This window comes from Myxine glutinosa, chromosome 8 (genome assembly GCF_964187855.1).
Source record: "Myxine glutinosa chromosome 8, kmMyxGlut1.1, whole genome shotgun sequence".
In the NCBI taxonomy this organism is placed as follows: domain Eukaryota; kingdom Metazoa; phylum Chordata; class Myxini; order Myxiniformes; family Myxinidae; genus Myxine; species Myxine glutinosa.
The window spans coordinates 147,974,970-147,989,118 of record NC_136268.1 but is presented as its reverse complement, the minus strand read 5'-3'; the positions used below and the strand labels follow the sequence as shown (position 1 = coordinate 147,989,118).

General features: G+C 43.0%; 1 protein-coding gene across 8 annotated transcripts in view; it reads left to right on the top strand.

Annotated features, from left to right (window-relative positions):
• The window catches only part of ZMIZ1 (zinc finger MIZ-type containing 1), a 338,869-nt gene that overhangs the window by 120,268 nt on the left and 204,452 nt on the right, over positions 1-14,149 (top strand). The window contains exon 1 of one of the 8 annotated variants that reach the window (XM_078783820.1): positions 7,009-7,037. The exons of the other annotated variants lie outside the window; for them this stretch is intronic. The gene's annotated coding sequence lies outside the window, so the exon portion shown is untranslated. Of the gene's footprint in view, positions 1-7,008; positions 7,038-14,149 lie in introns of those variants that run through there. 8 annotated transcript variants of the gene reach the window in all.

The following is a 14,149-nucleotide window of genomic DNA, read 5'->3' as shown; positions in this document are numbered from 1 at the left end:
AAGAGACGCCATGTTTAAGGTGAATAACATAATCTTATTAATTTTATTTATTATTCTTTACAAATTCATTTATTAATTGTGTTAATTACTCATTAAAAAATATGACTAAAATGTGTGTAGTGTTCTTTAAGGTTTAGCGATAGTTATATACTTTCGTGAGTTATTTACTCTAGTTATACGGTGTTTGTCTTCATTTTAAGGCATTTTAAAGGCTTCTTTTTTTTTTTTTTTTTTTTTTGAATGCAAGATCGAGGCTCGTGAAAGAGCTAAAAGGCATTACGCCCGGTTTACGTCAAAAACCGAGTTACGTCATGGCTTATGGAACCAATTAATGACGTAGGCCGGGGTATTACTGTATATATGTATATGTATATATGTGTATATGTATATATGTGTATATGTATATATATATATGTATATATGTACACATTTAGAGACAGGCTTGTGTCTGTGGATAAAGGAGCCTCGATGTTATTTCGTGCAAGCTCGAGTCATGTGTTGCACAAAATAACCAAGTCAGTTTGAGTTTTTTTTATTTGAGGAAATTCAAGGTAGGGTGAGGCCTAGCACGGGAGTTTCACCCCTGCTTGACTTCCCTTCAATACCAGCCACCATTAACATCTCCTGCACGCTTGGCTGCCCTGGCAGAGCTGTTGCCTGGCAACCGTTGTCATGGTGACGGCCAAAGGCCTGAGGGTGTTCGAGGGAAGTGGGGGTGGCTTGGCCCATCTGTCGGGTTGAGAGTACAGGGCGGGCAATACTGAGGGAGGCACAAAAACATGATAGTCATATCTTCTGTTGCAGATAATGGGTGTTTTCTTCACCTGGTTGTTTGTGTGATCTTGAGTTCCATAGCATAATTTGATGACATTTATCAAAATCATTTGCCCTCTGGTAATTGATTGAAAATTCGGGGATTATTCTTGCTCTTTCATTGGACATTTAAGTGTTTAAGCAGCATCTCATCCCCACCCCTCCACCCCCACCAAACCACACCTTAAACCCCACGGCTCGCCTTCGTACATTCTCTGCTACATATTCCAAACGGTTCATGAATTCACACACCTTGCACACCATATCCTTCCCATTCCATTCCATCCCCTTCCTGTAAATCGTACTCCATACCTCACTGCCACCAACTCACCCCACCTCACCGCTGATGCGTTCATTACATACAAGCCTTAGTTTCTCCCTTTCCTGTTCCCCCCCCCCCCCCCCCACTCCCTTGCAGTGCTCAACCCCCCCTACCCCTTCCCACCATTTTCCTTCCACATTCCTTTGCCTAAGCACCCCGTCTTGATAACAGATGTTTGGGGGGGTTGGTTATATTAGGGCATAAGATGTACTTTCTTTTTTACATTGTCTAAGGCTCATGGAGAGCTTGTACATTGATCGGCTGCCTGACAAAGACTATCGGAGACATCACACATTCCCATGGATTATAGTAAGATGTTGCCAGAGAATGGACAAATCAACTCAGTATATTGGATTTGAACCTGTGATTCCACCAGCATCCTGAACTGTGCTCCCAGAGGACAATGTCAACCAACGTTTGGTGAGCATTATGCTCTTGAGTAACTTTAGTGTGCTTTAATTGTGTGAGGTTGGGATGGGGGCTGACACTGAGCCATCAACACCGTTACATATGCATAGAGGCATTTGTGACGACTATGCATTCCAATTTACGTGACTTAAACATCTCTCTACTCCCATTACTACTATCTCCTTCCTTCTCCCCAACTCCCCTCTCTCCACGTCCACCGCTCCCCCTTTCCTCGATCTTCCTTTCTCTGTTCTTTTTTTTTCAACTTTGATTTTCTCAATATACGACACCTCCTCCCCTGCTGGGATATTATGTAGATGTCCCCAAGAGTGATATCGTCGGTAAAAAGACATACTAATAACAATTTAACCCTTGTACTCGATTTGCATAAAATTTAAACCTTTACGATAGTGCTTGAAGAAGCAGCAAATTGATTAATAAATGCCCTGGTTATTCATATCACAGTTTTCCTTTTGTGTGCAATTGTCGAAGCTTAATTTGCAAATGCCTCCCTTTCATTTCTCTGAAGACAAATGGATTGATTTCGTTTTGCTTCAATTTGTGACTCTTAGTTGTTAAACGTCGTTTTTAATTTTGTGACACATGGCATGCCATGCCATGTCATGCCATGTCATGCATATCTATCATAACTTCGACTTATTTCCAGGTTTTTATCCCAATGTGTTCAAACACCCTGGCTAGAGTATCATCGAGGTATTTCTGTTGCTTGCACAGATACGGTACCTTTTGTCGAAGGTCCATTTCCTCATCCGTGAATTATCATACCGAAGGAAGGTATCGACGGGTTGCCGAGCACTGCACATCTGATGCTTCTTTAGCATATGGCTGTCCATCACGCATATAAGAGGATCAGCTGGCAGTGTTTTGTGGAGCACATACATTGTGACCTCACGGGACAAGTGGGTACAGTTGTGCATCATGTACTCGGACAAAGGTTTGTTTTTAATCGACGAGGGCAGTGTGGGCTGGTACGACCTTTTTGTTGGCAGAATGGTTTCTGCATCCAAGTTATTCCGAGGGCATTCAGAGGGAACCCCACAAGTTGTATTGGCTTCAGGTGTCAACGAGACCAAGTTGGTGAGGCAGGTGTCAACTCAAGGTCATTAGTGAGCCAGCTTGGTTTTTCCCCCATGACTAGTCTTCGCAACATGCATTCCGCAACAACATTGCGAGACCAGCTTGATTTCTTCAAGCCTATAATAAAGCTCATTAATGCTCCTGACTTTAGCATGAAAATCTGAATAACCCACGACCTATGATAACATTCAGAGTGTTGAGGCCACAACTGCAGCTGTTAAGCTGCTTCAAAGTGTACCCATCCTTTGTTTTGCAGTATATTTCGCTGCGTTAAAATAAAAATGGATGGCAAGTACATCCCCACACAGTCAAACTCTGCCATTGGGGTATCGAGATTGCGGTCCGATGAAAGATATACAGTATTCATATTACTACTAGCAGGGACTTTTGGAACATCCACACAATGTAAAATGCGACTTAGGCAAGTCCTCAAATCTCTGCCCACCTCACCAGCCCCAAATTATCAACCTCCTCCTCCCAACGCTTAGATTTAAATGCAACTCCCCCCACCCCCCTACCAAACGTTTTCAATACTCCCTTCCCCTCCCCAAAAGACTCAACCTCCCCCTCCCAACTCTGTCCCATCTTTGCTCTCCGCCCTCCTCCCAACCCCAACTCTCTGTGCTCCCCTGCTCCTATTCATAAAAGCAAAAGGGCTTTCCCACATCGAGCATTACACATTTCTTCATTACCTCATCAAACCCACATAATATTTAACTCTTTCCCCTCCCAGATCATACTACTACCACCGACTTCACAGAAACCGCAATTGAAATAGCAACAGATTGGCTCCTCCATGTCATTGCCCATCATGAGGTCACCTGTCCAACTCACAATCCCGAGAGATATGCGGAAACCCTGTGGATTTGTAACTCTCAAGTGACCATGACCAGCCTAATTGTGCCAATAATGGCCCTCAATCAATTTTCTTCCTAATGCATGTGTACACATCGTTAAAGGTAAATAATGATGGAAGATTCCTTTAACAATGTCGCGAGATTCCCAGAATTCCTCGGGCAAAGACCTTTCTTTATAATGACATGGGTCTTATGGTCCCTGGTTGAGTCGTTTAAGAGAAAATTGTCGGAAATATATAGCCCCGAGTGGCCTGATGGTCATCTCTTGAGGTTGTAGTTCAGACCTCTGCTAATTTTGGGGGATCTCCCCTGGGAGCCCCCTGATCCAAAATTGAAGTCTGAGCAATTGTGCGGACCATCGAGTTTAAGCGCTGCATCGGGTTTCAGAGCAATCGCTTGGTAAATGAGGAACGAGTAGGGATCCAAAGTTTCATGGGTAACCTCCCCCTCCTCCTTCCATGGGAGCCCCCTGATCCCCTGGGAACCACCCTGATCCAAATTGGCAAAATATGAAATCAAAAAATGTAAGACCTAGCTATCCTGTGGACCATCGAGTAGAAGGTAAATAAGGGACAAGTATGGACACCGAATTTCAGGGGGTAACCCTCCACCCATGAGAGCCCCCATGATCCAAAATGGAAAAATCGAAGCCTGAGCGATTGTGTGGGCTACTTTGTTTTATTCATGTGTCATGTTTCAGAACAATCAGCCGGGTGACAAGGGAGGCGTAGGAGAAATAACAAAAAGTTGACGGATGGACGGACGGTCAGACAGACAGACAGACAGGACCGACATCAAGACCCATTTTATAAGTTCATCTCTTCGAGAATCGAGAGGAGATGACCTAATAATAACAAGGAAAATAATAACCCGGGTTTGAAGCAAAAACATGCCCACTGCCTATATGCTTCTTCCCGATGTATGACTAAGTCGCCAATTTATGTTGAGTCTATTTGTTAACACATTATGGGATAATGTCATTTGAAAATTTTAAGTGCAGTTTACTTCTGTTCGTCTGATACCCAGGGCGTGTATCTTTGTGAATAACCTGTGTAAAGAAGTGCTTTCGTCTTCTTTGCTCTCCTTCCCATTTACTTATTAAATATGCACATAAAATCATTTTGATTTTGAGGGTTTTGAGTTGCCTTGATCGCAAAAGACTATAGTTATTAATTGTCTGTTTAAGGATAGATTGGGTTTGGGATTATTAGCGTTTGCACAGAAAGCACCCCCTCATCCGGTGCCGATCGGCTCCAACGTTTCGATATTTGATGGTTCTTTCAACAGTTGCTTTGGTCGTTTTACACGAAAGGGAAAGCTTATAGGGAGGGCATTGCAATTGTGAGTATGCAGCTCTGAAAATGCCATTGGCTTCGCATATCACCGAAACGACTTCCGTATGATTTTACATCAGGTTGGAATTGTGGGTGGAGTCATGCAATCAACATGTCAAACCAATGGGTGCAACGCAATGTTACACACAGACGGACGAACAAGCATCTTATTTATTATACAGATGTATGAAAGTATCTTTGTAAATATTTTAAATTTGGGGCTGGAAGGATAACTTAAGAGGTACGCACACTCACCTTTGACCTGTCTAGCTTAGGTCTGAATCTCGTGTTTTACATGCAGGGCGAGGCATCGATGTGTGTGCCGTTCCTCGGATGGATGTTAACCTCGGTGTCCCACCTGCCACTATCAGTAGGTGAACGTCAAATATCCCACTGTGTTATAACATGCGGAGTACGTGTGTTATCGCCAGCACCCTGAACAAATTCCAAGTTCCTGCACCTTCAGTAGAACATCGGGCCTAGCCTGATGGTTCTAGATAGACTTGGCCCAAGATAGTCCCCCCCACCCCATCAGACCAGAAAAGGTGGGAATGATTGGGGGAGTCAAAAATGGAGAAAAACATTTAAAATCAATTGTTAATTTATAGTTGTTAATAATGAATGATAACTGAGGTAAGTCTTTTCAGTTATTCACAGTTTGTTTCGTAATAAATAGAACCTTGCATACCAAATGAGAAAAATAAATTGCCTGATGTAAAAGCTCGATAATAATGAACAAATTAAAAATGAATTACTTTAATGAACTGTCGTACAACACGGCTTTGCATTGGGAGGCATGTTTAATTAGTATTATTACATGTTTGAACTCCATGCATAAGCTTACTCTCATATAAAGCAGTTCTTAAGTAACTTTTAGCCCCTTGAGTGCTTAAGCTACTTACTTTACAATGTTGCTGTTGTAACCTAATGAAAATGTTATTGCTGCAAGTACACTTATTACTGATGCAAATATTAACCCCATTATAAGAATGTTAGTCCTCTTTCATATTCGCATTTAAGAATTGCTCTTGAAAATTTCTAATGCAGAGTTGGGGTCTGTAGTAGGCCTTTGGTGTAATGCTTTTGGTCATCGAAAACCTAGTCCGCTCGAGAATGGTGGCACCGTGCCAGTTTAAACAGCTCGTACACAGGTTGCACTTTTTTCCCCCCTCTATATTGCACTCTGCAAATACAATCTGGATTGTCGACACACAATAACTTTTATTGCTCGACACTTCCACTTTCCATTTGTAAACTTACATTTGCACATTGTCTCTCCTGGGTTCTTAAAGATACTCTATGCATTCTCCCTTTCCTGTCCCCTTATTTGTCTATCTCTGTGTCTGTCTGTCTCTCTCTGTCTCTCTCTGTCTCTCTCTCTCGCCCTCTCGCCCTCTCTCTCGCTCTCTCTCTCTCTCTCGCTCTCTCTCTCTCGCTCTCTCTCTCTCTCTCTCGCTCTCTCTCTCTCGCTCTCTCTCTCTCGCTCTCTCTCTCTCGCTCTCTCTATCGCTCTCTCTCGCTCTCTCTCTCTCTCTCTCTCTCTCTCGCTCTCTCTCTCTCGCTCTCTCTCGCTCTCTCTCTCTCTCACTCTCTCTCGCTCTCTCGCTCTCGCTCTCGCTCTCGCTCTCTCTCTCGCTCTCTCTCTCGCTATCTCTCTCGCTCTCGCTCTCTCTCTCGCTCTCTCTCACTCTCTCTCTCGCTCTATCTCGCTCTCCCTCGCTCTCTCTCGCTCTCTCTGTCTCTTTATGTTAGTTGCCTTCAAACCTCATATCCTTGTTTATGGTGCAATATACATGGAGTGAGGGATGAAGAATGTAAAAGATAAACCTCAGTTAAATCATTGACGTTCTTGACCGAACTTGTTTTCCTAGGTTGGCAAACGTTACAGTATCTCGCTTTATTTATTTATGTTTGTTTGTTTGCATGTTTTTGAGGCTTCTCCGGAGGGAAATCTCTCTGTTAATTAATTTGTTATCTGTTGCCTTTTTCACCGTCTGTGTTTGTCCAGACAATAACTCGCTCAACACTTAGTTGTACAATGCTGGAATTTGTGCAATTTTTGCATCTTGTACCGACACAGAACTGATTACATTTTGGGCATGGTCCAATACAAGTCATGTCGTCAACGAAGCGATGTCCAAGATTTGCCCTGTGTGGCAAGATCTCAGGAATGCGAAGAAGTTGCAGAAAGAGCAAGCTTTGCACGTATGTTCACAAACACATTTTTTGGGCAACACTTTCTGAGTGTCGTTGTCATTTGTCATTTAAAGAGGTCTGCCAAGTGTAGCGCGAAGGCCAGAGGGTCCATAAATTCACGATTCACTCAATTAGTGCGGGGTTATTCATTCACTAAAGAATACCACAATCTTGCACCATTTACGTGAATTAAGGTATTTTTCACCGTCCGATTAATCTCAACATTCACCAATGGTGGCTTAGCGCAGACATTGCGCCGACTTCCTCAATTTTACAGTGAATCACAATTAAAGGCTTTAAATTAAATATGAAAAAACCTCCAGCTGTTTTCAGCTTTGCCAGTTGATCCTTACACTGAAGAGTGTAATTACTCTGAAATTCAGCCCAAGCTTTCATTATAAAGTAGCACAAATAATCAATTAACCATTCTTCACGGGTGACCTCAATGATAAAGTATCATCAACTAAGTATGTGATCCCAAACTGTACTTGCTATTTCTCAGGAATTTGAAGTTGTAGTAAGTAAAAAAAATTGAATGACCTTCATAGCAGAGTCTAAAACTAGAAGTGCAAATAAACAATATGGTTCTCGGTTTTGATCGATGAATCATATCAGTGACTCAATATGCAAATTCTGTTCAATCTAGTGGAGTATGCAGACTCGGGGTGGGTGTAGATTACGCTTTACTTGCTGAAAAAAGGATAGTTTGCAAATTGCAAGAAGACTATGTGTTTGTGTGGCGTGGGCCTTACTGGTCTACAGGTGTAAAGAGTCTAAGGTGCAAGGGTCTAAAGAAGCTAAGTGGTCCAAACGGTCTATAGACCTAGAAAAGGGTCTATAATGGTTGTATCCCTTGATTGTAAAATGAATTGCAATTCAAGGCTTTAAATTAAATATAAACAAGACCAAAAGTCTAACAGGGGTGTAGCCTGGCTTGTAAAATATTATAAACATAAATATTTGTAAAATATTTGGGTCTCACTATCTGCCATGATCTTTCCTGGGAAAATCACATTTCAAATCTGGCCTCCAAAGCCAGTCGCCGACTGGGCATCCTCCGTCGTGCGAAGTCCTTCCTTGGCACACCTGAGCTCCTCACCACATACAAGGCTTTCATCCGCAGTTCAATGGAATACTGCTCTCCCCTCCGGGCTGGTGCTCCTGCCTCACACCTAGCTCGTCTTCACACTGTTGAAACCAAAGCATTCAGAATCATTGGAATCTCCCGCGATGAAGCTAACTCCAAGGGCCTCTCACTCACTCACCGCAGGCAGGTTGGTGGTCTTTCCGTCTTCTACCGACTCCTCTCTGGCCTTGCCCCCCCCAGCTCTCTCTGGGCTCTGTCCCGCAAATATTCCTACAGGTCCCACAAGATCTGCCTGCAACCCTCTTATGGTCAAACTGCCAAAATCAAGACTCTCTGCTCACCTTCACTCCTTCATTCCTCTTTTCTCCCACCTCTGGAACAAACTCCCTCACTCTCTTCAATCCCACTCCACCCTCCAGGTCTTTAAAACAGCTGTTCACCACCATCTCTTATCTTCCCCCATCCAAAACCTTGATCTTTTCTACCCCCGCTAATTTCACCCCAATTCCACTTTTTTGTAATACCAACTTCTGTCCTGGAAGTCCTTGGTGTCCTTGTGTTTTATACTTCTCCCTCCCCCCCCCCCCCTTCCCACGCCTCCTCCCCCCAAGCCCTCTCCCTTCCACACATCTCCCTGCTCACAAATGTTGTGTTTGTGTGCTTCCCCTTCTCTCCCCATCTTGTTTTCCGCTCCCTCTTTTTATATATTTTGTTTGTCTGGTTGATTTGTTTATGAAGTAAATGTTAGCTCTTTCACGAGCCTAGATTCAGTATACAAAAAAACCCCAAAAAAACCCACAAACATATGATTAGCTTTTTAAACAGTCGCTAATGCTGTTTATAACATTATGCAAAGAAATTTGGAGGAAACCCGACATCCGTGAGGTAATTTTTACTTGCAGAACTGAGGGAAGATCTACTGTAATCTATATACCTCACAAGGGTTGGGTTAATAACATGCTATCAAAAAACCGAGGCGAATTCCTTACTTCCGTGGTTGTTAGTACCGTACACCGCTTATCATTGATTCATGAACCATACACCGCTTCAATTCATAAACTTTGTATTCACAACATTGGGATTAAAGGGTTATGGTCATATTTACTATATTATTATTATTACTATTATGAAAATGATACGACTGAAACGATACACTACTGTATTAAGAAACCTGAGCTTAATTTGTCTGAAGCGGCCCTAAGGTGAGGCATATAGCCTAAGGCCTATACGTACCGTTTTGTTGGAAGAGCCGTAACGCCGATGCTTTCGATATTTTATGGTCATTTTAACAATCGGTTTGTTTGTGTTTCACACTGAATGAAAAACGTGAAGGTAGAGCATGGTGATTATGATGTATGACAGGATCGACAATATGTTTGGCATGAACGGCATATAAATCAAAATGGCGGTTCGTGGAGCGTCAGCTGCAGCACCACCGTAATGACATCAGACGTAATCACATCACCCTGTCACGTGACCAGATCCTCTGTTCTTATTGGTATACGTTTGAGGGGGCATACATACAGACAAACAAACACTGTTCTAGACGGCTTTGCCCTATGGGCTACGCTGTAAAAAACCTGCAGCTGTTTTCAGCTTTGCCGGTTAATTGTTACAGTGAAGAGTGTAATTACTCTGAAATTCAGTACAAGTTAAGTTAGTTAATTCAGTACAAGTACAAGTTATTCAGTACTTAACAACTTGTTTTCGTCTCCTGGAAAGCAAATCCAATGGAAGGAAATCTCATTTCCTTTCACAAAGCCCGAAACAAGTGTGTGTCCACCCTCAGAAGAGCCAGGAAACAATATCTCTCCGTTCTCAAGACCGAACTCTCTTATCTGTCTCCCTCTTCCAAATCCTGGTGGCGTCTGGTCAAATCTGTTTCTGGTGTTTCTTCCCCCTCCATCCCCTCCCTCATCTCAAACGGCTACACGGCTGACTCCGCACGTGAAAAAGCTGAATGCCTCAACTCTGTGTTTGCCTCTAAATCTTGTGTCCCAAACCCATCCCTCTCTGTACCCGTCGTACCCAGCTGCTCCTGGACTCTGTGTCCTTTCCTCCTGACAAGGTGGAAACGTTTCTGTCAACCCTCGACTCTGATTCTGCAACTGGACCTTACGGCATCAGCCCACGGGTCATAAAATCCTGTTCTTCCGCTCTTTCACTCCCTCTCTCTGTTCTCTTCACCCTCTCTTTTGCTCAAGGTCATCTGCCATCTGCTTGGAAATCAGCCAACATCACCGCTTTGCACAAAAAAGGTGCAAAAACAGATCCTAGCAACTACAGACCAATCAGCCTTCTCCCAATTATCAGCAAAGTCATGGAATCCATTATTGCTTCGGATATGAAATCTTTCCTCTTCTCCAATGGCTTGATATCTGATCATCAATTTGGTTTCAGACCTGGTCACTCTACTCTGGACATGCTGCTTCTGCTTTCTCAACAATGGATGGAGGTCCTCAATGCCAAACAGGAAATTAGAGCTGTCTCCCTTGACATATCACGTGCCTTCGATACGGTCTGGCACCCCGCTCTGCTCACCAAACTCTCCTCCTTTGGTATCCATGGAAATCTCCACGCATGGCTGGCGGACTTCCTCTCTAGTCGTAGTCAACATGTGGTCCTGAATGGGTTTCTCTCATCTCCTCTTCCTGTTCAGGCTGGAGTTCCCCAAGGCAGTGTTCTGGGCCCTGTGCTTTTTCTGGTCCATCAATGATCTCTCTGACTCTCTTGAAAATCCTCTCTATCTCTTTGCTGATGACTCTACTCTCTGTCGCTCCATTCCTCATCCCTCAGATCGGCAGTCTGCAGCCTCCTCACTCTCTGCAGACCTGGACAAATTCACAGACTTGGCAAACAATTGGAACATGCCTTTCAATCCTGACAAATCTCACACTCTTACGATGTCTCTCCGAAAGGACCGACTGGAAAACCCTCCCATCTACTTTAGAATCATTGGAATCTCCCGCGATGAAGCTAACTCCAAGGGCCTTTCACTCACTCACCGCAGGCAGGTTGGTGGCCTTTCCGTCTTCTACCGACTCCTCTCTGGCCTTGCCCCCACCCAGCTCTCTCTGGGCTCTGTCCCCCAAATATTCCTACAGGTCGCACAAGATCTGCCTGCAACCCTCTTATGGTTAAACTGCCAAAATCAAGACTCTCTGCTCACCTTCACTCCTTCATTCCTCTTTTCTCCCGCCTCTGGAACAAACTCCCTCACTCTCTTCAATCACACTCCACCCTCCACGTCTTTAAAACAGCTGTTCACCACCATCTCTTATCTGCCCCCATCCAAAACCTTGATCTTTTCTACCCCTGCTAATTTCACCCCAAATCCACATTTTTGAAATACCAACTTCTGTCCTGGAAGTCCTTGGTGTCCTTGTGTTTTATACTTCTCCCACCCCCCCCCCCCCCCTTCCCACGCCTCCTCCGCCCAAGTCCTCTCCCTCACACACATCTCCCTGCTCTCAAATGTTGTGTTTGTGTGCTTCCCCTTCTCTCCCCATCTTGTCTTCCGCTCCCTCTTTTCATATATTTTGTTTGTCCGTTTGATTTGTTTGTGAAATAAATGTTAGCTCTTTCACGAGCCTCGATTCTGTATTTAAAAAGAAAAAAAAGAAAAAAAAAAGCTTTCACTATAAAGCAGCACAAATAATCAATTGATCATTCTTCACGGGTGACCTCGATGATAAAGTATCATCAACTGAGTATGTGATCCCAAATTGTACGTGTTATATCTCAGGAATTTTGAGTTATAAAAAGTAAAATTTTTGAATGACCTTCATAACAGAGACAGGTTGGGTTTGTGACAAAGACTAATTGATTAGATTTTGTTGAAGATCTGGGTCCGGATATTATAATTTTAAAGTTATTCTTCACCATTGAGAGATGGGGCAAAAAATATATATATGGCAGGGTATCTCAAAAAGTGATGGACTGATTTGGATGAAACTTGGTGGACAGGTTGGGTGTATGAGAAGGACGAATTGTTTCGAATTCCGATTCCGAAAATTGAAGATCAGAATGTGGATATGAGAATTTTTTTATTTTTCAAAGTGGATCTTCATAATTGAGAGATCTGGCCAAAAGCGATATATCCAAAAGTTGTGGACGCTCTTGATTGGTGGATGAGTGGATAGGTGCCAATAAAAAGCCGATTAGATTTTGGTCACGCTCTGGATGCAGATCCAGCATATCAGTGGGATACAAAAAGTAAACTGTTCATTCTGGTGTTGCACTCCACCGAGTTCTCCACCGATTCCAGTTCATATGCACTCCACCGAGTGCTGTTCTGGTTAATTCCTGCTTTTTCTTCTTCCTCTTCTGGACAAGCCAAACCTCTGCCAATTCGGCACTTTCAAAATGACGTAATCCACCCCAAAATGCTCGGTGCGCATGCATCTATACCTCAGGAAGCTGAATAGTTTAGGACAAAATAAAATGTATTATGTGTTTGGGATAAGGATTGTTACTTGGAATGGCTAACCAAGCTTCTGAAGGTTACTTGGAAAAATACCTGAGAGAATGGGCTGACCTCAGTACAACAAAACACTTGGATAACTTTCTCAGCCCACCTGAATGGGCAACTCGTACTGCAAAATCCTGAGCAGAGTGGGTTGGTGGAAATTGGGTGAAGGGACGTGTGTTACACAACCCCACGATGGATCGCTACCAGTGAATGTATTGTGTATCTGGATTTGGTTATTCCTAACACTGATGTAAAGGCCATATCTGATGCTTGTGCATGTGCAGGCTAACTTTATTTACTATTTATCATGTTGGGTCGGGAGCTCCAAGGGAGTTTGTGGTTCATGAAAAGCTGTTATAAATATATTGTTTGTTTGTTTCTGGGGTCACAAGATAAATTGTTTTTGATTTTTGCATCTATTGGTAAAAGTTGAACTGTCTGTGTGTTTGTGTGTGTATGTACATGTTTGTTATATCCACTGCCGATGCTAGAATATACTCACAGTCAATGGTATGAACCCGTCAACTCTCAATCAAGGAAAAGTTTTGTATTGTATTCTTATATTTCCATTAGTTCGATTTGCATTCAGAACATAACAATTATGGTTGACCACCTTAAAATTGCCACTCTGTTGTCTAGATGCTGAAAATTGTGTTTGAAAGACTATTTTAATCACAGATTCCACAGGCCAAGTGTCCGTCCAGCCGAATTGAGTTGCTGTTAGCACACACGCACAGCACATGTGGAAAAGGCATCATTTAGCATTCATACGTCATTTGTAAAGTCGCCTATTGTCAAGTTCTTGTTGGAAAGGAAGAAACTTTTTAGAATTGTAAACGTGGTTCATGAAAAGTCACAACATTTGGTCAGGCAGTCCTTCGATATGACTCGCAAGACTGTTTAAGGGTAACTTAAGTAAATCTCGACCGACAATTGAATATTTTCAGTTTGAAGCCGATCATTTAAAAAAAAAGATTTCTCGAAACTGGTGTGTATTTAGTTACCATTGAGCTTGCTATCACTTGCCATGCCTGCCGTTCCTTATCAACAGTTTTGTTGGAGTGCTATCTTGGGTGCTTAAGCCACTTGGTGAGTGCTCTACATACTTATTACCCTGCGCTCGTAAAGCGAAAGTCAGGGTTAACCATTCGGGTCCGTCCGTACGTCGTACGTACGTACGTACGTGCGTGTCTGCATTTAAAAAAAATTCATTTTCTCGGCAACCGTTGGTCCGATTGACATGAAATTTACACCATTGGAGGGCCTCCTCCTGTAGAATAATTTAGTGAATATTATGACGTCACAGGTCATGTGATACGGGCGCCATCTTGGAAAAACCAAAAAAACTTTGCACCTCTATCTCAAAAACCGCTGCACAGAAATAATTGAGACAGGTCTCATTGCAAAGAACTCTCCAGGCGGAATAACATATGTGAATGATGACGTCATAGGTGCCGCCTTTATGATGTCATAATTCGACAAGTAAAATACGTTATCCGATCAGGATGAAATTTCTTGAGCATCTTCTCGGTATAAATTGATGCAGAAATAAAATTATAATGA